We start from the raw sequence: 23,535 nt of genomic DNA, 5'->3' as shown, positions 1-23,535 counted from the left end.
CCTAAGTCACAACCTAACCCTAACTCTAAAAATAACCCTAACACTATGCTAACCCTAAACCCTAACCCTAAGCCTAACCTGAACCCTATACCTAACCCAAACCCTAAGACTAAACCTAACACTATCCCTAACCTTAAACCTAACCCAACACTAACCATAACCCTAACCCTAACACTAACTCTACCATAACCCTAAACCTAACCCTAAACCTAATCGTAACCCTAAAACTAACCATGACCCGAGCCTAACGATAACTGTATCCCTAACCAGTAACCACTAACCCCAACACTAAACCTATCCCTAACCCTAAAACTAACACTATCCTCTAAACCTAACATTAACCCTAACGCTAACACTAACCCTAAACCTAACTTCTAACCCTAACCCTAACCCTAAACCTCGACCTTACCCAAACTCTTAATCTAACCCTAACCCAAGCCTAACCCTAACCCTAAAACTGACCGTAAACCTAACCCTAAATGTAACACTTAACCTAAACAGTACCCCTAACCTAACACTAACCATAACGCTCACCCTAAACCTCAACCGAACCCTAAACCTAACTCTAACCTTAAGCCTAAAACTAATCGTAACCCTAAACCTAAATGTAACACAAATCCTAACCTTAACCCTCTCCCTGACACCTAACACCTAACCCTAACCCTAACACTAACACTAACACTAACCCTAACCCTAACCCTTACAATAAACCTAAGTTTTAAGCCTAACCCAAACCCTAACTCTAAACTTAACCCTAACTCTAACCTTAACCATAAGCCTAAACTCTAACCTTAACACTAACCTTAACACTAAACCTAACCCTAATATCTAACCCTAACCATAACTCTAACTCTAACCCTAAACGTAACCCTAACCCTAAACTTAACACTAACCCTAAACTCTAACCCTAACCCTAACCCTAACCCTAGACCTAACCCTAACCCTAACCCTAACCCTAAACCTAAACCTAAATACAACTTTATCCCAAACACCTAATTCCTAACCTAACCCTAATACTAACCATAAAACCAACCATAAATCTAAAGCAAATGCTAACGCTAACCCTAACCCTAACCTAATCGTAAGCCTAACCCTAATCATAACCTGAACCATAGCGCTACCCCTATCCCTAACATCTGACCGCTAAACCTAACCCTAACCCTAATATGAAGCCTAATCCAAACCCAAACCCTAATCCTAACACTAATCCTAACACTAACACTAACCCTAACACTAACACTAACCTAATTGTAACCATAAGCCTAACGGTAACCCCAAGCCAAAGCGTAATCCTTTCCCTAACACTAACCCTCACTCTAAACCCTAAACCTAACACTAAACCTAAGCTTTAACCTTAACCTTAATCCTAATACTAAACATAACCTCTAAGCAAAATCTAAACCTAACCCGAACATTAACCTAACCCTAACCCTAACCCTAATACTATCCCTAACACTAACACTAACCGTAAACCTAACACTAACCCTATCCCTAACCCTAACAATATCACTAACACCTAACCCCTAACCCTAACCCTAAACATAACCCTAAAACTAACCCTAAACCTAACCCTAAACCTAAACCTAATCGAAAACTAACGCAAACCATAACCTGTAGCCTAACCCTAACCCTTTCCCTAACACCCAACCCCTACCCTAACCCTAACACTAACCATAACACTAACCCTAACCCTAACCCTAACACTAAACCTGAGTTTTATCGCTAACCATAACCCTAAACTTAACCATAACATATTAGCCTAACCCTAATCCTAACCCTAAAACCAAACTCTAACCCTAAACCTAATGCTAACCTCTAAACATTACCCTAACATTAACCCTAACCATAAAGCTAACCCTAACCCTAACCATAACACTAACACTTACCCTAACACTAAGCCTAACCAGAATCCTATCCCTAACTCTTAACACCTAAACCTAAAGCTAAACCTAACCCTACAACTAACTGTAAACCTAACCCTAACCAAAACCCTAACCCTAACCCTAACTGTAACCCTAACCCTAAACCTAACCCTAAACCTAATCGTAACCCTAACACTAAACGTGATCCACAGCCTAACCCTAACCCTCTCCCTAACACCTAACCCCTATCCCTAATCCTAACAATAACCCTATCCCTAAGCATAACCATAACCCTAACTCTACCCCTAACAGTAACTTCTTATCCTAACATTAACCGTAACCCTAACCCTAACCCTCACCCTAACCCTAAACTTTAACACTAAACCTAACCCTAACACAAACTGTAACCTCACATTAACACTAACCCTATAGTCTAACCCTAACACTAACCTTAACAGTAACACTAACTTTTAACATTAACCCAAACCATAGCCCTAACGCTAAACCTAAACCTAAACTGAACCTTAACCTCTAACTCTAACCCTAAACCTAACACTAACCTATCAGGAACCCTAACTCTAAACCTAACACTAAACCTAACTTTTAGCATAACCCTAACCCTAACCCTAAACCTCAACCTAACCCTAACCCTAAGCAAAACCCTAACCCTAACTCTAACCATAACCCAAAGCGTCACCGTAAGCCTATCCCTCACCTAACCCTAAACCTAAAACTAAACCTAAACCTAAACCTAACCTAAAGCTAAACCTAAATCTAACCCTAACACTAAACCTAACTTAACCCTATAACTAACCTCTAAACCTAACCCTAACCATAACCATAACCCTAACCCTAAAGCTAAGCCTGAAACTAACCGTAAACCTAGCCCTAACCATAACCCTTTCCTATCCCTAATCCTAACCCTAACCATAAACCTAATCATAACACTAACACTAACTGTAACCCGAAGCCTAACCATAACACTTTCCCTAACACTTAACACCTATCCCTAACACTAACCTAAGCCTACCGGTAATCATAACCCTAACCCTACCCCTACCCCTAACATCTAATCCTAATCCTAACACTAACCCTAAACATAACACTAACCCTAAACCTAACCCTAAACCAAATTCTAACCCTAAACTCTAACCCTAACCCTAATCCTAAAACTAACTTTAACCCTGACCATAATACCTAACCCTAACCCTAACTCTACCACAAGCATAAGCCTAATCCTAACCCTAAAAGTAATTCTAATGCTAAATTCTAACGCTAAACCTAACCATAACCCTAACCCCAACACTAACACTAACCTTAACCCTAACCCTAAACTCTAACACTAACCCTAACCCTAACCCAAAACCTAACCCTAATACTCACCAAAACCCTAACCCAAAATCTAACCTTAATCTCGAAACCTAACCCTAATCCTAAAACTAACCCTAACCCTGACCATAATACTTAACCATAACCATAACCCTAAATTCTAATCATAAAACTAACACTAACCCTAACTCTAACCCCAAACCTAACCCTAATATCTAACCCTAAACCTAACCCTAGCCCTGACACTAACCCTAACGCTAATACTAACACTAAACTCTAACCCTAACCTTAACCCTGACCCGAAACCTTACCCTAACACTAACCCTAACCCTAACCCTAAACCTAAAACACAACTTAACATTAACAATAACCCTAACCCTAAAACCTAACCCTAAGCCTAACCTGAACCCCATTCCCGAACACTAACCCTAACCCTAAACCTAAACCTAACACTATCACTAACCCTAAACCTAACCCTAACACTAATCCTAACCTTAACTCTAATGCCAACGCTATCCCTAACACCTAACACCTAACCCTAGACTTAACCCTAACGGTAAAATAAACCCAAACCGTAACCCTAAAATTAACCCTAAACCTAATTGTAACCCTAAAACTAACCGTAACCCTTAGCCTAACCATAACCGTCTCCCTAACAAGTAACCCCTAACCCCAACACTAACCCTAACCCTAACCCTAAAACTAACACTAAGTTCTAACCCTAACCCTAACCCTAACCCTAAACCTCGACCTAACCTTAACTCTTAAAATAAGCCTAACCCAACCCTAACCCTAACCCTAAAACTAACCCTACCCTAAACAGAACCCCTAAACCTAACATTAACCATAAACATAACCATAAACCTCAAACTAACCCTAAACCTAACCGTAACCTTAAGCCTAAAATTAATTGTAACTGTAAACATAAACGTAACACAAAGCCTAACCCTAACCCTCTCCCTAACACCTAACACCTAACGCTAACCCTAACACTAACCCTAATCCTAACCCTAACCTGAATGCTAACTCTAACCTTAACCCTAACCCTAAACTCTAACCATAACACTAACCCTAACCCTAACCCTAATATCTAACCCTAACTCTAACTCTAACAATAACCCTAAACCTAAGACTAAACCAACTTCTAACCAAACACTAACAATAACCCTAAACCTAAACCTAACTCTAACCCTAACACTAACCCTAACCCTAACACTAAACACTAACCCTAAACCTAACACTGTTCCTCACCATAAACCTAACAGAAAACCTAAAACTAACCCTAATACTAACACTAACCCTATCCATAACACCTAACCAAAACCCTAAACCTAAACCTAACACTAAAACTAACACTAAACCTAACCCTTCCCCTAACCATAACCATAAATTCTAATCCTAACCCTAACTCGAATCCTAACCCTAACTCTAACCATAACCATAACCCTAAACCTAACATTAATCTTCAACCCTAACCCTAACTCTACCACTTATACTAACCCTAACACTGACTGTAATACCTAACCCTAATGCTAACCCTAACCCTAGCATAACCCTAACACTAACCCTAATCCAAACCCTAACACTAACCCATACTTCTAACCGTAATACTAATCCTAACCCTAACACTAACCATAAAATCTAACATAACCGAAACCCTAAACCTATCCCTAACCTTAACCCAAAACTAACACTAAACCTAACTTCTAACCCTAAACCTACCCCCAACCCTAAACCTCAACCTAAACCTACACCTAACAATAACACTAACACTAACACTAAACGCTAACCCTAAACATAACACTACCCTAACCCTAACACTAACCCTAACCCTAACCTAACACTAAATGTAATTCTAAACCTAACACTCACCCAAATACTAACCATAACCATAACACTAACACTAACCTCTAAACCTAACCCTAACCCTAACCCTAAACCTAACGACTAACCCTAATCCTAACCCTTAACTTATCCTTAACGCTAACCTTAACCCTAACCCTAAACCTAAGCTTTAAATCTAACCCTAAACTTAAGTCTAACCATAACCTCTAAGACTAACACTGACCCTAAACCTAACCCCAAACTCTATAACTAAATCTAACGTTAAACTCTAACAATAAGCCTGACCCTAACTCTAACACTAACGCTAACACTAACCCTAAATTAACCCTAACCCTAACACTATCCCTAACCCTAACCGTAAACCTAAACCTAACCTTAACCCAAAGCCTAACACTATCACTAACACGTAAACCCTAACTCTAACGATAAATCTAACCCTAAAACTTACCCTAAAACTATGCCTAACACTAAACCAACTTCTAACCCTAACCCTAACACTAACCCTAACCCTAAAACTAAGCTTTAACACTAACCCTAACCCTATCCCTAACCTCTAAGCCTAAACGTAACCTTAACCCAACCCCAAACTCTAACCCTAAAACTAATGCTAACCTCTATAAGTAACCCTAAGACTAACACTAACCCTAAACCTAATCCTAACCATGCCCCTTAAACTAACCCTAACCCTAAACCAAACCCTACCCCTAACACTAACCTCTAACACTAACCCTAACCCTACCTATCCCTAATCCTAACCTTAAACCTAACATTAAACCTAACTTTTACCCTAAACCTAACCATAACCCAAACCATAAAACTAACCATAAAACTAACCCTAACCATAACACTAAACCTAAACCTAAGCCTAACCCTAATCCCATCCATAACACTTAACCCCTAATCCTAACTCTAAACTGAACCCTAACCATAACCCTAACCCTAAGCCTAACCCTAACCCTAAACCTAATCGTAACCCTAACACTAACCATAACCTGCAGTCTAACCCTAACCCTCTCCCTAAGACCTAACCCCTAAAGCTAACTCTAACACTAACCCTAACTCTAACTGTAACCATAACCCTAACCCTACCCCTAACAGTAAATTCTTATCCTAACACTAAACCTAACCCTAAACCTAATCCTAACCCTAAACTCTAAACCTAAACCTAACCAAACACTAACACTAACTTTAACTCTAAACCTAACCATAACACTAATGCTAACCCTAACCCTAAAACTAACATGAAACTCTAACCATAACCATAACCCTAACACTAACCTATCCATAACCATAAACTCACACTAAAACTAACTTCAAACCCTCACCCTAAACCTACCCCTAACAATAAACCTCAACCTAACCCTAACCCTAACCCTAACCATAACCATAACCCTAACCCTAACTCTAACCATAACCCAAAGCCTAAGTGTAACCCTATCCCTAAACCTAACCCTAAACCCAAAACTACCCCTAACCCTAACCCTAAACCTAAAGCTAAACCTACTTCTAACCATAACCCTAACGCTAACCTAACCCTAACACCAACCTCTAAACCTTAAACGAACCCTATCCGTAACACTAACACTAAACCTAAGCTTTAATCCTAACCCTAACCCTAACCCTAAACATAATCTTTAAGCCTAACCATAAAACTAATGCTAACCCCAAACTCTAACACTAAAATTAACGCTAACCTCTAACCATAACACTAACACTAATCCTAACCCTAACCCTAAACCTAACCCTAACCCTAACCCTAACCCTAAGCATAACCCTAACACTATCACTAACCCTAAACCTAACATAAAACTTAACACCAACCCTAACCCTAACACTACCCATAAACCAAACACTAAAAAAATCGCTAACCTGAACCCCTAAACCTATCCCTAACGCTAAACTTAACCCTAAACCAAATTCCTAACCCTAACGCAAACCCTATCCCTAAACTTAACTCTAACCCTAACCCTAACAGTAACCATAACCCTATCCATAACTCTAACCCTCTAACCCTAACCCTAACCCTAACCCTAACCCTAACACTAACCCGTAACACTAACACTAACACTAACCCTAATCCTAACCTGAACCCTAACCACTAACAGTAACCTTAAACCTAACCATAACACTAAACCTAACCCTAACAATAACCGAAATTCCTAACACTAACTCTAATCTAACCCTAACCGTAACCCTCACCATAACCCTAAACCTACCCGTAACACTAACCCTAAGGCTAACCATGACCATGAACCTAACCCTTAACCCCCACCCCTAATCCTAACCCTAAACCTAACACTAAACCTAACCCTAAAATTAATCCTAACCCAAACACGAACTGTTACCTTACACCTAACACTAAACCTAAGCCTAACCCTAACCCTAACACTAACCCTAAGCATAACCTTAACAATATCACTAATCCTAAACCTAACCGTAAAACTTAACCTAACACTAACCCTAACTCTAAAAATACTCATAAACCAAACAATAACAATATCTCTAACCTGAACCCCTAAACCTATCCCTAACTCTAAACTTAACCCTAACTCAAACACTAGCCCTAACCTCAACCCTAAAAATAACCTTAACGGTAACCCTAACCCTATCCATAACCTTAGCCCTTTAACACTAACCCTACCACTAACTATAACACTAAACATAACCTTATCCCTAACACTAACCCTAATCCTAACCTGAACCCCTAACCCCTAACAGTAACCGTAAACCTAACTATAACACTAAACCTAACCCTAACAATAAGCGAAATTCCTAACACTAACTGTAACACTAACCCTAAATGTAACCCTCACCATAACCCTAAACCTACCCGTAACACTAACCCTAAGGCTAACCGTGACTATAACCCTAACCCTTAACCCTCACCCCTAATCCTAACCCTAACCCTAATCATAAACCTAACCCTAAACTTAATCTTAACCCAAACACGAACCGTTACCTTAAACCTAACACAAAACATAAGCCTAGTAATAAGCCTAACCCCTAACCCTAACCCATAACACTAACCCTAACAACTACCCTTAAACCCCTACCCTAATCATAACCCTAACCCTAAACGTAAACTCTAACCCTAACCATAAAGCTAAACCTAAGCCTAACGCTAACCTCTAAAAAGAACACTATCCCTAACCCTAACCCTAACCCTAAACCTAACCACAACCCTAAAACTAACCGTAAACTTAATCCTAACCCTAACACTAACCCTAAACCTGACCTCCAACCCTAACCCTGACCAAAACCCTAAGGCTAAAAATAATGGTAAACCAAACATCTAACTCTAACCTTAACCCTAAACCTACCTTAACCCTAAAACTAACCCTAACCCTAAACCTAAGCCTAACACTATCCCTAACCCTCTAACCCTAACACTAACCCTAACACTAACCATAAACCTAGCTGTAAACCTAACCGTAATGCTAACCGTAACCATAACCCTAAAACGAACATGAACTATAAATGAAACCCTAACCCCTAACCACTAACCCCAACGCTAACCATAACCCAAAAACTAACCTCTAACCCAACGCTAAACTTAACCGCAACCCTAATCATAACTCGAACCCTAACATTAACCCTAACCACTAAGCATAACCATAGCCCTAATCCTAACCTTAACTGTAACCCTAAACCTATCTCTCACCCTAAACCTCTAACACTAACCCTAACTCTAACATGAACCTAATCCTAACCCTAACCCTAACCCTAACCCTAACCCTAACCCTAATCCTAACCCTAAGCCTAACCCCTAACCGTAATCCTAACCCTAACACTAAACCTAACCCTATACTTAAACCTAACCCTAAGCCTAACCCTAACCCTATCCCTAACACTAATCATTACCTTAAACGTAACACTAAACCTAAACCTAACATTATTCCTAACCCAAACCTAACACTAAACCTAAACCTAACATTATCCCTAACCCAAACCCTAACCTTAACCTTAACCCAAACCAAAATCTCTAAGCTTAACTCTAACCCTAACCCTAAACATAACCCTAACACTAACCATAAACCTAACTATAACGATAAGCATATCACTAACCTTAACCCTAACCCTAACCCTAACCCTAACCTAACATTAACCCTAACACCAACTCTATCCTCTAACCCTAATCGTAAGCCTAACGCTAACCTTAACCTCTAATCTGAACGCTAACCCTAACACTAACTCTATCCCTAAACCTAACCATAACCCTAACACTAACCATAACCCAAACCCTAACACTAACCCTAACCCAAAACCCTAACCCTAAACATAACCATAACACGAACTCTAACCCTAACTCTAAATGAAATGCTAACCCAAACCCTAACCCTAACCTTAAGCATAACCATCTAACACTAACCCTAAACCTAACCCTATTCTGAACCCTAACGGGAATGCTAACCCTAACCGTAACCCTGGGACGAACCCGAACACTTACCCTCACCCTAAACCTTAACCCTAACTCTAACCCTAAACCTAACCCTAACACTAAATTTAACACTAAACTTAACACTAACCCTAACCATATCCCTAACTTTAACCATAACCATAACCTCTAACCATAAACTTAACTCAAACCTAACCCTAACCACAACACTAACCATCACCCTAATCCAATAACCTTGACCCTAACACTATCTCTAATGCAAACCCTACTCCTAACACTAACCCCCATCCATAACCCTAACCCTAACACTAATTCTAACCCTAACCATAAACCCTAACCATAACCCTAACCCAGACCCTAACCCTAAACCTAAACCTAACCCTATCCCTAACGCTAACCCTAAGCCTAACACTAACCCTAACCCCAAATATAACCCTAACCCTAACCCTAATCCGTAACCCTAAGCCTAACACTAACTCTATCCCTAACTATAAACCTAACCCTAACCTTAATCCCTAACCCTAACCCTACCCATAAAACTAACCCTAACACTATACCTAAGACCAACACTTAACACTATCCCTAACCCTAACATTAACCCTAAACCAAATCTGTAACCCTAACTCCAACCCTAACCCTAACACTAACGCTAACCCTAACCATAAACCTAAGCTTTAAACCTAACCCTAACCTTAACTCTAACCATAACCTCTAAGCCTAACACTAACATTAACTCTAACCCCAAACTCTATCACTAAACCTAATGCTAAACTGTAACCATAACCCTAAACCTAACCCTAACACAAACCCTAACACTAACCCTAAATTAACCCTAACCCTAAATCTAACACTATCCCTAACCCTAACTGCAAACTAACCCTAACCCTAACCATAAACCTAACACTATCCCTAATACTTAAACCCTAAACCTAACCATAAACCTAAACCTAAAACTGACCATAAAACTAGACCTAACACTAAACCAACTTCTAACCCTAACACTAACCCTAATCCTAACCCGAAACCTAAGCTTTAACCTTTACCCTAACCCTAACCCTAACCTCTAAGCCTAACCCTAATTCAACCCCAATCTCTAAACCTAAACCTAACGCTAACCTCTAACTATAACCATAAGACTAACACTAACCCTAACCCTAAACCTAATCATGCCTCTTAAACTAACCCTAACCCTAACAATAACCCTAACCCAAATCTCTAACCCTAACCATAACCTTAACTCTAAACCTAAACATAACCCTAACCCTAAACCTAACCCCAACCTTAAACTCTAACCCTAAACTTAACACGAACCCTAACCCTAACCTCTAACCCGAGCCCTAACACTAACCATAATCCTAATCCTAATCCTAACCCAGCTCTAACCCAAAACTCTAACCATAAACCTAAATTCTAACCGTAATGTAACCATAAACATAACCCTAAGCCTAATCTCTAACCTGAACGCTAACCCTAACCCTAACCATAACACTAAACCCAAACATAACCCAAACCCTAACCATAAACCAAACCCTAACCCTAACCTAACGTTACCCAAAACTCTAACCCGAAACCTAACACAAACACCAACCCTAACCATAACCCTAATCTAATCCTAACCCAACCATAATCCTAACACTAACCCAAACCCTAAACCTAAACATAACCCAGCCTTCTAAGCCTAACCCTAACCCTAAAAATTAACGTAACCCTAATGTTAACACTAAACCTAACCCTAAACCTATCCCAACAAGAATCTGAACATTAACCTTAACCCTAACACCTAAACCTAATCCAAACCCTAACATGATCCCTAACCCTAAACCTAACACTAAACCTAACCCTAACGCTAACCCTAACCCTCTAACACTAACCATAACACTAAGCCTAACCCTAACCCTAACCAAAACCTAACACTATTCCTATGCCCAATTCCTAACCCAAACACTAACACTAACATTAATGCAAAACAAAATCTCTAAGCCCAACTCTAACCTTAACACTAAACATAAATCTAACCCTAACATTAACCCTAACCCTAACTCTAACCCTAAACATAAACCTAACACTAACATTAAACCTAACACTAACCCTAACACTTACCTTAAACCCTAACTCTAATGATAACCCTATCACTAACCCTAGCCCTAAACCTAAACTCTAACCCTAAACCTAAACCTAAGGCTAAACATATCCCTAACCCTGACCCTAACCCTAACCCTCTAACCCTAACCTTAACACTACCCCTAAAGAAACCTTAACCCTAAACTTAATCTCTAACCCTAACCTTAACTCTAATCCTAACCATAATCCTAAGACCAACCCTATCCTCTAAAACTAATCGTAACCCTAACCTAACCCTAAAATCTAATCCGAAACCTAACCCTAAACCTAAACCTAACCATAACCCTAACCCTAACCTTAACACAAACCCTAACCCTAGCCCTAACCCCTAAACCTAAACCTAACCATAACACTAACCATAACACTAACACTAACCCGAAACTCTAACCAAAACCCTAAACATAACCCTGACATTAATCCTCTAACCCAGGCCTAACCCTAAGCCTAACGCTAGCCCTAACTCTAACCCTAATCAAAACCTTAACAATAAACCTAACCCCAACTCTAACACATAACCTTAAGCCCTAACCTTAACACTAACCCTCACACTGACACTAACCTCTAACCCTAACCGTAAACCTAACCCTACCCCTAATCCTAACCCTACCATTTAACCCAAACGCTATCCCTAAATTTAACACTAACACTTAACCTAACCCTAATGCCTATCCCTTAACATAACTCTAACCCTAACCCTTACCCTAATCCTTACCCTAACCCTCATGCCTTTCCCTAAACCTAACACTAACCCTAACCCTAACTCTAACCCTAACCCTTAACTTTAACCCTAACCCTAACCCTAACCCTAATACCTAAAAATAACCCTAACCCTAACACTAACCCTAACCTTAAACTCTAACTCTAACCCTAACACCTAACCATAAGATATAAACCTAATCCTAACCCTAACTCCAACTCTAACCTCTAACAGTAATGCTAACCCTAACATTAACCCTCACCTCTAACCCGAAACCTATCCCTAACTCTACCACTAACCGTAAACCTAAGCATAACCTTACCACAAACCGTAACACTAAACCTAACACTCACACTAACTCTAAAACTAACCCCTAATCATAGGGCTAACCATAAGGCCAAGCCTAACCCTAACTTTAAACTGAACCTCTATCCCTAACCTTAACATAACCGAAACACTAACCCAAACCCTAACCCTAACCCTAACCCTAACCCTAACCCTAACCCTAACCCTAACCCTCTAACTCTAACACAAACCCTAACCTAACCTTAACCCTAACGGTCACGCTAACCCTAACCCTAACCCTAACACGAACCCTAAGCATAACCATAACCATAACCCTAAACTTTAACCATTAACATAACCCTAAACCTAACCCTAAACATAACCCTCCCCCTCACCCTAATCCACTAACCCTAACCCTAACTCTATCTCTAAAGCTAACCCTAACCCTAACACTAACCCCCTAACCGTAATCCTAACCCTAACACTAAACTCTAACCCTAACTCTAATCCTAACCCTAAACCTAAACCCTAACCGTAACCCTAACACAAACCCTAATCCTAAACCTAAACCTAACCCTAATCCTAACTCAACCCTAACCCTAATAATAACCTTCACCCTAAACCTAATCCCTAAACATAATCCCTAAACCTAAACCTAACAATAACTCTAACCCTAACCATAACCCTAATCCGGAACCCTAGCCCTACCCATAAACCTAACACTAACAATATCACTAACCCAAACCCCTAACCCTATACCTAAGCCTAACCTTAACCCTAACCGTTACCCTAACCCTAATGGTAACCCTAACCCTAACGGTAACCCTGACACTAACGATAACCCTAACCCTCTAATACTAACCCTAACCCTAACTCTAACCCTAAACCTAACCTTAACCCTAACACTAACACTAACCCTAATCCTAACCCGAACCATAACCCCTAACTGTAACCGTAAACCTAACTATAACCCTAAACCTAACTCTAACCCTAACCGAAATTCCAAACCCTAACTCTAACACTAACCCTAACCATAAACCTCACCATAACCCTAAACCTAACTGTAACACTAACCTTAAGGCTAACCATAGCCATAACCCTAAACCTTAACACTGACCCCTAATCCTAACCCTAACCCTAACGCTAAACCTAACCCTAAATTTAATCCTAACCCAAACATGAACCGTTACCTTAAACCTAACACTAAACCTAAGCCTAACAGTAACCATAACCCCTAACATTAACCCTAACCCTAACAACTAACCATACGCTCCTACCCTAATCCTAACTCTAACACAAACCCTAAACTCTAACCCTAACCGTAAAGCTAACCCTAACCCTAACGCTAACCTCTAAACTGAACACTATCCCTAACTCTAAACCTAACCCTAAACCTAACCACAACCCTAACACAAACCTTAACCTTAATCCTAACCCTAACACTAAACCTAACATGGACCCCCAAACCTAACCCTAACCAAAACCCTAAGGCTAACCCTAACCCTAAACCGAACCTCTAACCTTAACATTATCCCTCAACCTACCATAACCCTAAAACTAACCCTAACAATAAAACTAAGCCTAACCCTATCCCTAATCCCCTAACTCGAACCCTAATCCTAACACTAACCCTAAACCTAGCTGTAAACCTAACCATAATCCTAAACCTAACCGTAACCCTTAACGAACACGAACTATAAATGTAACCCTAACCCCTAACCCCAACGCTAATTACAACCCAAACACTAACCTCTAACCCCAATGCTAAACTTAACCCTAACCCTAATCATAACTCTAACCCTAACACTAACCCTAATCACTAAGCATAACACAAGCCTTAACCCTAACCTTAACCGTAAGACCAACCCTATCCCTCACACTCTAAACTAACCCTAACTCTAACATGAAACTAAACCTAACCATAACACAAACCCTAACCCTAACCCTAAACCTAACCCTAATCCTAACCCTAAGCCTAACCCCTAACCGTAATCCTAACCCTAACACTAAACCTAACCATATCTTTAAACCTAACCCTAAGCCTAACCCTAACCCTATCACTAACACTAACCGTTACCTTAAACCTAACACTAAACCAAAATCTAACCGTAACCTAAAGCTAACACTAATCTTAACCTCAAACCGTAACCCAAACCCTAACTTTAAACTTAACCCAAACAAAAATCTCTAAGCTTAACTCTAACCCCTAACCCTAACCCTAACCGTAACCTTTACCCTCACCCTAATCCACAAACCCTAACCCTAACTCTATCTCTAACGCTAACACTAACCCTAACACTAACCACCATCCGTAATCCTAACCCTAAATCTAACTCTATCTCTAATGCTAACACTAACACTAACACAAACCCCCATCCCTAACCCTAACCCTAACACTAATTCTAACCCTAAACCTAAACCCTAACCATAACCCTAACCCAGAACCTAATTTTAAATCTAAACCTAACCCTATCCCTAACGCTAACCCTAAGCCTAACCCTGACCCTATCAATAACCCTAACCCTAACCTAACACTAAGTCTATCCATAACTATAAAACTAATCTTAAACCTAACCCTAACCCTAACCATAAAACTAACTGCAAACCTAACCCAAACCATAACGCTAACCCTAAGCCTAACCCAAATCCCATTCCTAAAACTTAACACCTAACCCTAACCCTAAACCTAACCCTGCAACTAACTATAAACCTAACCCTAACCCTAACCCTAACTGTAATCCTAACCCTAAAACTAACCCTAAACCTAATCATAACCCTAACACTAGCCATAACCAACAGCCTAACCCTAACCCTCTCATTAACAACTAACCCCTAAACCGAACCCTAACAGTAACCCTAACTTTAAAGTAACCATAACCCTTACCCTACCCCTAACACTAACTTCTTGTCCTAACACTAACCCTAACCCTAAACCTAACCCTAACCCTAAACCTAACCCTAACCCTAAACTCTAACCCTAACCCTAACCATAACACTAACCTTAAAACTCACCCTAGAACTAACCCTAAACTCTAACCCTAACTCTAACACTAATACTAACACTAACCTTTAACTCTAACCCTAACCCTAACCCTAATGCTAACACTAACCCTAACCTAAACCCTAACCCTCACTCTAACACTAACCTATCTTTAACCCTAACCCTAAGACTAAAACTAAACCTAACTTCAACATTACCTAACTGTAACATTAACACTAAACTTAAACCTAACCCTAACCCTAACCATAACCCTAACCCTAACTCTGACCACAACCCAAAGCGTAAGCATAACCCTATCCCTAACCCTAAACCTAACCCTAAAACTAACCCTAAAGCTAACCCTAAGCCTAAAACTAAACCTAACTCTAAACCTAACCCTAACCCTAACCCTAACCCTAACCCTAACCTAACCCTAGCACTACCCTCTAAAATTATTCCTAACCCTAACTGTAACCCTAATCCTCAACCTAAGCTTTAACCCTAACCCTAACCCTAACCTAACCCTAGCACTACCCTCTAAAATTATTCCTAACCCTAACTGTAACCCTAATCCTCAACCTAAGCTTTAACCCTAACCCTAACACTAACCCTAACCATAACCTCTAAGCCTAACCGTAACCCTAACGCTAACCCCAAACTCTATCACTAAAATTAACGCTAACCTCTAACCATAACCCTAACACTAATCCTAACCCTAACCCTAACCCTAAACATAATTGTAACACTAGCACTTAGCGTACCCCGAAGACTAACCATAGCTCTCTCCCTAACCCCTAACACCTAACCCTAACTCTAAACCTACCAGTAATCATAACACTAACCCTACCCTTACCCTTAACTTCTAATCCTAATCCTAACACTAACCCTAACCCTAACCTAATTCTAAACCTAAACTCTAACCCTAAATGTAACTCTAACCCTAAAACTAACTTTAACCCTGACCATAATCCCTGACCCTAACCCTAACCCTACCATAAGCCTAAGGCTAGTCGGAACCCTAAATGTAATTCTAACCCTAAGTTCTAATGCTAAAGCTAACACTATCCCTAACACAAACACTAACCCATACCCTAACCATAAACTCTAACCCTAACTCTAACCCTAACCCAAAACCTAACCCTAACCCTCACATTAACCCTAAGCCAAAACCTAATCTTAATCCCTAACCCTAACACTAAAATTAACCCTAACCCTGACCGTAATACCTAACCCTAGCCCTAACCTTAAATTCCAATCATAAAACTAACCCTAAACCTATCTCTAACTGCAAAACAACCCTAACCCTAATATCTAACCCTAACGTAACACTAACCCTAACACTAACCCTAAACCTAAACCTAATGCTAAACTCTAACACTAACCCTAAATCTGACCTGAAACCTAACCATAACACTAATCCTAACCCTAACTCTAAACCTAAACCTCAACCTAAGCCTAACCCTAACAATAACCCTAACCCTAACCTTAAACCCGAACCCTAAGGCTAGCCCGAAGCCGATCCCTAACCCTAACCCTAAGCCTAAATCTATCACTATCCCTAACCCTAAACCTAACCCTAACACGAACACTAACCCTAATATCTAAGCCTAAATCTATCTCTAACCCTAAACCTAACCCTAACACTAACCCTAACCCTAAACCAAACCCTAACCCTAACCCTACCCCTACCCCTACCCCTAACCCTAACACTAAACCTAACCCTAACACTAACCCTAAACCTAACACTATCCCTAAGCATAAACCTAACCAAAATCCTAAACCTAACCCTGACCCTAACCCTAACCCCAAACCTAACCCTAAACCTAACCTTAATAATAACACTAAACCTAACCCTAACCATAACTTTTAATCCTAACCTTAACCTGAATCATAACTCTTACCATAAACATTACCCTAAACCTAACGTTACTCCCTAACCCTAACCCTACCCCTTAAACTCACCCTAACATTGACTGTAATACCTAACCCTAACCCTAGCATAACACTAATCCTAACCCTAATCCTAACACTAACCCTAACCCATACCTCTAACAGTAATACTAACACTAACCCTAACACTAACCATAAAATCTAACACTAACCCTAACCCAAACCTAACACTAAACCTAACTTCTAACCCTAACCAAAGCAAAACACTAAACCTCAACCTAAACATACCCCTAACCGTAATATTAACCCTACACTAAACGCTAACTCTAAACATAACACTAACCCTAACCCTAACCCTATCCCTAACCTAACACTAAACCTAATTATAAACGTAACCCTAACACTAATACTAACCCTAACCCTAACACTAACACTAACGTCTAAATCTAACCCTAACCCTAAAACTAAACCTAATGACTAACACTAAACCTAACCCTTAATCTATCCCTAATGCTAAACCTAACCCAAACCCTAACCATAAACCTAAGCGTTAAACCTAACGTTTACCTTAACTCTATCCATAACTTCTAAGCCTAACACTAATCCTAACCCCAAACTCTATCACTAAAACTAATGCTAAACTCTAACCATAAACCTAACCCTAACCCTAACACTAACCTTAAATTAACCCTAACCCTAACCCTAACACTATCCCTAACCCTAAACGTAAACCTAACCCTAACCGTAACCCTAAGCCTAACACTATCCCTATCACCTAAAGCCTAACTCTAACCATAAACCTAACATTAAAACTTACCCTAAAACTAGCCCTAACCCTAAACCAATTTCTAACCCTCATATTAACCCTAACCCTAAACCTAAATCTAAGCTTTAACCCTAACACAAACTCTAACCCTAACCCTAACCCTAACCTCTAAGCCTAACTCTAACCCTAAACCAACCCTAAAACTAACGCTAACCTCTAACCATAACCCTAAGACTAACACCAACCCTAATCCTAAACCTAACCATGCCCCTTAAACTAAACCTAACCCTAACCCAAATCCCTAACCCTTACTATAACCTTAACTCTAAACCTAAACATAACCCTAAGCCTAACCATAACTGCAACCTTAACCTCTAACCCTAAATGTAACCCTAACCCTAACACTAATCTGTAATCCGAACCCTAACACTAACCATAACCCTAATCCTGACCCTAACCTGAAACCTAACCAAGCTCTAACCTGAAATTCTAACTTTAAACCTAACGTCTAACCCTAACCATAACCCTAACCCTAACCTCTAACCTGAACCCTCAAACAAACCCTAACCCTAACCCTAAATCTAACCATAACCCAAACACAACCATAAAACAAACCCTAACCCTAAAACTAACCTTACTTTAACTCTAACCTGAACTCTAACACTAACCCTAACCCTATCCCTAACCTAATCCTAACCCAACCATAACCCTAACACTAACCCAAACCCTAAAGCTAACCTCTAAGCCTAATCCTAAGCCTAACCTTAAACATAAACCTAATCTTAACATCAACCCTAACCCTAACTCTATCACAGCACAAACCCGAACACTAATCCTAACCATAACCCTCACCCTAACATGATCCCTAAACCTAACCCTAACACTAAACCTAGCCCTAACACTAAACCTAACTCTCTAACCCTAACCCTAGCCCTAAACCTAACTCTAACCCTAACCCTACCAAGAACCCGAACACTAACCCTAAAACTAACCCCTATCCCTAACCCTAACCAAACCCTAATATTATTCCTAATCCCAACCCCTAACACCAACCCTTACCCTACCATTAACCCAAATGAAAATCTCTAAGCCCAACTCTAACCCTAACACTAAACATAACCCTAACCCTAACATTAAACCTAACACTAACCCTAACACTCTAAACCCTAAATCTAACGATAATCCTATCTCCAACCCTAACACTAACCCTAACCTCTAACCCTAAACCTAAACCTAACACTATTCCCTAACCCTAAACCAGACCCTAACCCTAACCCTCTAACCCTAACACTAACCCTAATGTAACCCTAACCCTAAACACTAATATCTAATCTTAACCTTAACTCTAAACCTAACCTTAACAATAAGACCAACCCTATCCTCTAAGCCTAATTGTAACCCTAACCCTAACGTCTTTTCCGAAACCTAACCCTAACCCTAAACCTAACCATAACCCTAACCCTAACCTTAACACAAACCCTAATCCTAACCCTTACCCCTAAACCTATACCTAACCAGAACACTAACCAATACACTAACTCTAAGATGAAACTCTAACCCTAATCCTAAATATAACCCTGACATTAAATTTCTAACCCAGGCCTAACCGTAACCTAACACTAACACTAACTCTAACCTTAATCTTAACCTTAAACATAAACCTAACCCCAACTCTGACACCTAACCTTAAGCCCTAATCTTAACACTAACCCTAACACTAACCCTAACCTCTAACCCTAACCGTAAACCTAACACTAACCCTAACCCTAACACTACCATCTAACCCAAACACTATACCTAAACTTAACCCTAATCCCTATCCCTAACCCCAAATCTAACTGAACCCTAACACTAACCCTTACACTATCACTGATACCTATCCTGAAACTTAACTCTAACCCTAACCCTAACACTAACCCTAACCCTAACCCTAACCCCAACCCTAAACCCTAACTCTAACCATAACACCTAACCATAAGATCTAACCCTAATCCTAACACTAACTCTAACTCTAACCTCTAACCCCAACTGTAATGCTAACACTAACCCTAACCCTCACCTCTAACCCAAAACCTATCTCTAACTCTACCACTAACCCTAAACCTAAGCATAACCTTACCACTTACCAAAACACTAATCATAACACTCACACGAACCCTAGCACTAACCTGTAATTATAACGCTAAACGTAAGCCCAAGCATAAAGCTAACTCTAACCCAAAATCTAACCATAACTCTACCATAATCATAATACTAACCAAAAGCCTCAAAATAACCCTAACCCAAACCCTAACCCTAACCTTAACCCTAACGGTCATGCTAATCCCAACCATTACCCTAATATGAATCGTAACCCTAACCATAACCATAACCCTATCCTCTAACCATAAACCTAACCCTAAACCTAACCCTAACTGTAACCCTAATCCTCACCTTAATTCACTAACCCTAACCCTAACTCTATCTCTAATGCGAACCTTAACCCTAACATTAACCCCCATCCCTAACCCGAACCCTAACCCTAATCCTAACCCTAACCCTAAAAGCTAACCATAACCCTAACACAAACACAAACCCTAAACCTAAACATAACCCTATCCCTAATGCTAACCCTAAGCCTAACCCTAATCCTAACCCTGACCCTAATAATAACCTTTACCCTAAACCTAATCCTTAAACCTAAACCTAACACTAACCCTATCCCTAACTCTAACCCTAAACCTAACCCTAATCCGGAAACCTAACCCTATCAATAAACCTAACACTAACAATATCACTAACCCAAACCCCTAACCCTATTCTTAACCCTAAACTTAAAACTAAACCAAATCCCTAACCCTAACTCTAACCCTCACCCTAACCTTAACCCTAACCCTAACCATAACCATAACCATAACCATAACCATAACCATAACCCTAACCCTATAACACTAACCCTAACCGTAACTCTAACCCTAAATCTAACCTTGACCCTAACACTAATCCCTAACCCTAACACTAACACTAACCCTAATCCTAACACGAACCCAAACCCCTAAGTGTAACCGTAAACCTAACCATAAACCTAAGCCTAACACTAACCCTCACCAAAATTCCTATCTCTAACTCTAATGCTAACCCTAACCATATCCCTCACCATAACCCTAAACCTAACCATAACACTAATCCTAAGGCTAACAATAACCATAACCCGGACCCTTAAACCTGACCCCTTATCGTAACACTAACCCTAACCCTAAACCTAACTCTAAATTTAATTCTAACCCAAACACTAACCATTACCTTGAACCTAACACTAAAGCAATGCCTAACAATAACCCTAACCCCTAACATAACACCTAACCCTAACAACTAACAATAAGATCCTACCCTAATCCTAACACTAACCCTAACACTAACCTCTAAACCTAACTGCAAAGCTAAACCTAACCCTAATGCTAACTTCTAAACTGAACACTATCCCTAACCCTAACCCTAACCGTAACCCTAACCCTTAAACCTAAACCTAACCATGCCCATTAATCTAACTCTAACCCTAACCCTAAACCTAAGCATAACATTATAACTAACCATAACACTTATCCTAACACTCACACTAACCCTGAAACTAACCCGTAAGTATAAAGCTAACCATAAGCCCAAGCCTAAAGCTAACTCTAACCTGAACCTCTAACCCTAACCCTACCATAACCATAATACTAACACAAAGCCTAAAATTAAACCTAACCCTAACCCTAAACCTAACACTAACCCTCTAACCCTAACCCAAACCCTAACCCTAACCTTAACCCTAACGGTCATGATAACCCTAACCGTAACCCTAACACGAACCCTAACCATAACCATAACCATAATCCTACCCTCAAACCATAAACCTAACTCTAAACCTTACCCTAACTGTAACCCTAACCCTCACCCTAATCCACTAACCCTAACCCTAACTCTGCCTCTAATTCTATCCCTAACCCTAAAACTACCCCCATCCCTAACCCGAACCCTAAACCTAATCCTGACCCTAACCCTAAAACCTAACTGCAACCCTAACACAAACCCTAACCCTAAACCTAAACCTAACCCAGACATAACATTAAACCCTTATCCTAACCCTAACCCTACCCCTTAAACTAACACTAAGCCTGAATGTAATACCTAATCCTAACCCTAACCCATAGAACTAACCCTAACCCTAAACCTAACCCTATCCTCGAACAATAATCCTAACCCAAAACCTATCCCTAACCCAAACACTAAACCTAATACTAAACCTAATTTCTAACCCTAACACTAAACCTAACCCTAAACCTCAACATAACCCTAAACCTATCCATAACACTAACTCTAACACTAAACTCTAGCCCTAAGCATAACCCTAACCTAACCCTAAACCTAACCCTAACATTAAATCTATTGCAAACCCTAACCCTAATGTTAACCAAATTGTAACCCTAACTCTAACCATAAAACTAAACCTAACCGTAAACCTAAACCTACCTGTAACCTAACCAAAACCCTCACACTAACCCTAAACGTAACACAAACCCTAACACTAACACTAAAACACTAATCATAACCCTAACCCTAAAAGTAAACACTAACCCTAATCCTAACCCTTATCATACCCCTAACCCTAACTGTAACTGTGAAACTAAGCTTTAACCCTAACCCTAACCATAACCATAACCATAACCATAACCATAACCATAACCATAACCTCTAAGCCTAACACTAACCCTAACTGTAACCCTAAAACAAAAGCTAACCTCTAACCATAACACTAACATTAACCCTAACATTAAACATAACCCTAAACTCTAACCGTAACCCTAACCCTAACCCTAACCGTAAACCTGAATGTAAGCTTTAACCCTAACGCTATCCCTAAACCTAACCATAACCTTTAGCGTAACCCTAACCCTAAGCCCAACACTAACTATAACCCTAAACCAAACGCTAACATCTAACCATAACCCTAACACTAACCCTAACCCTAACACTAAACCTAACTTCTAACCCTAACCCTATCTCTAAACCCTAACCCTAAACCTAACACTATCTCTAAACCTAACCCTAACCCAAAACCAAACCCTAAACCTAACCGTAGAACTAACCCAATTGTTAACACCTAACCCCTTAACCCTAACCCTAACCGTAACACTAAAACGAACCTAACTCTAACCCTAAAACTAATAGTAACCCTAACTAAACCATAACCCAAAGCCTAACCCTAAAACTCTCCCTAACACCTAACTTCTAACCCTAAACTTAATCATAACTCTAACACTAAGCATAACACTCTCCCTAACCCTAAGCATTAACTCTAAGCCTAATCCCTCACCCTAAGCCCTAACACTGATCCTAACCCTA

The sequence above is a fragment of the Cavia porcellus genome, unplaced genomic scaffold (genome assembly GCF_034190915.1).
Source record: "Cavia porcellus strain 051 isolate PalLab524CR breed Dunkin Hartley unplaced genomic scaffold, mCavPor4.1 scaffold_35, whole genome shotgun sequence".
NCBI lineage: Eukaryota > Metazoa > Chordata > Mammalia > Rodentia > Caviidae > Cavia > Cavia porcellus.
This window is presented reverse-complemented; position numbering follows the sequence as displayed.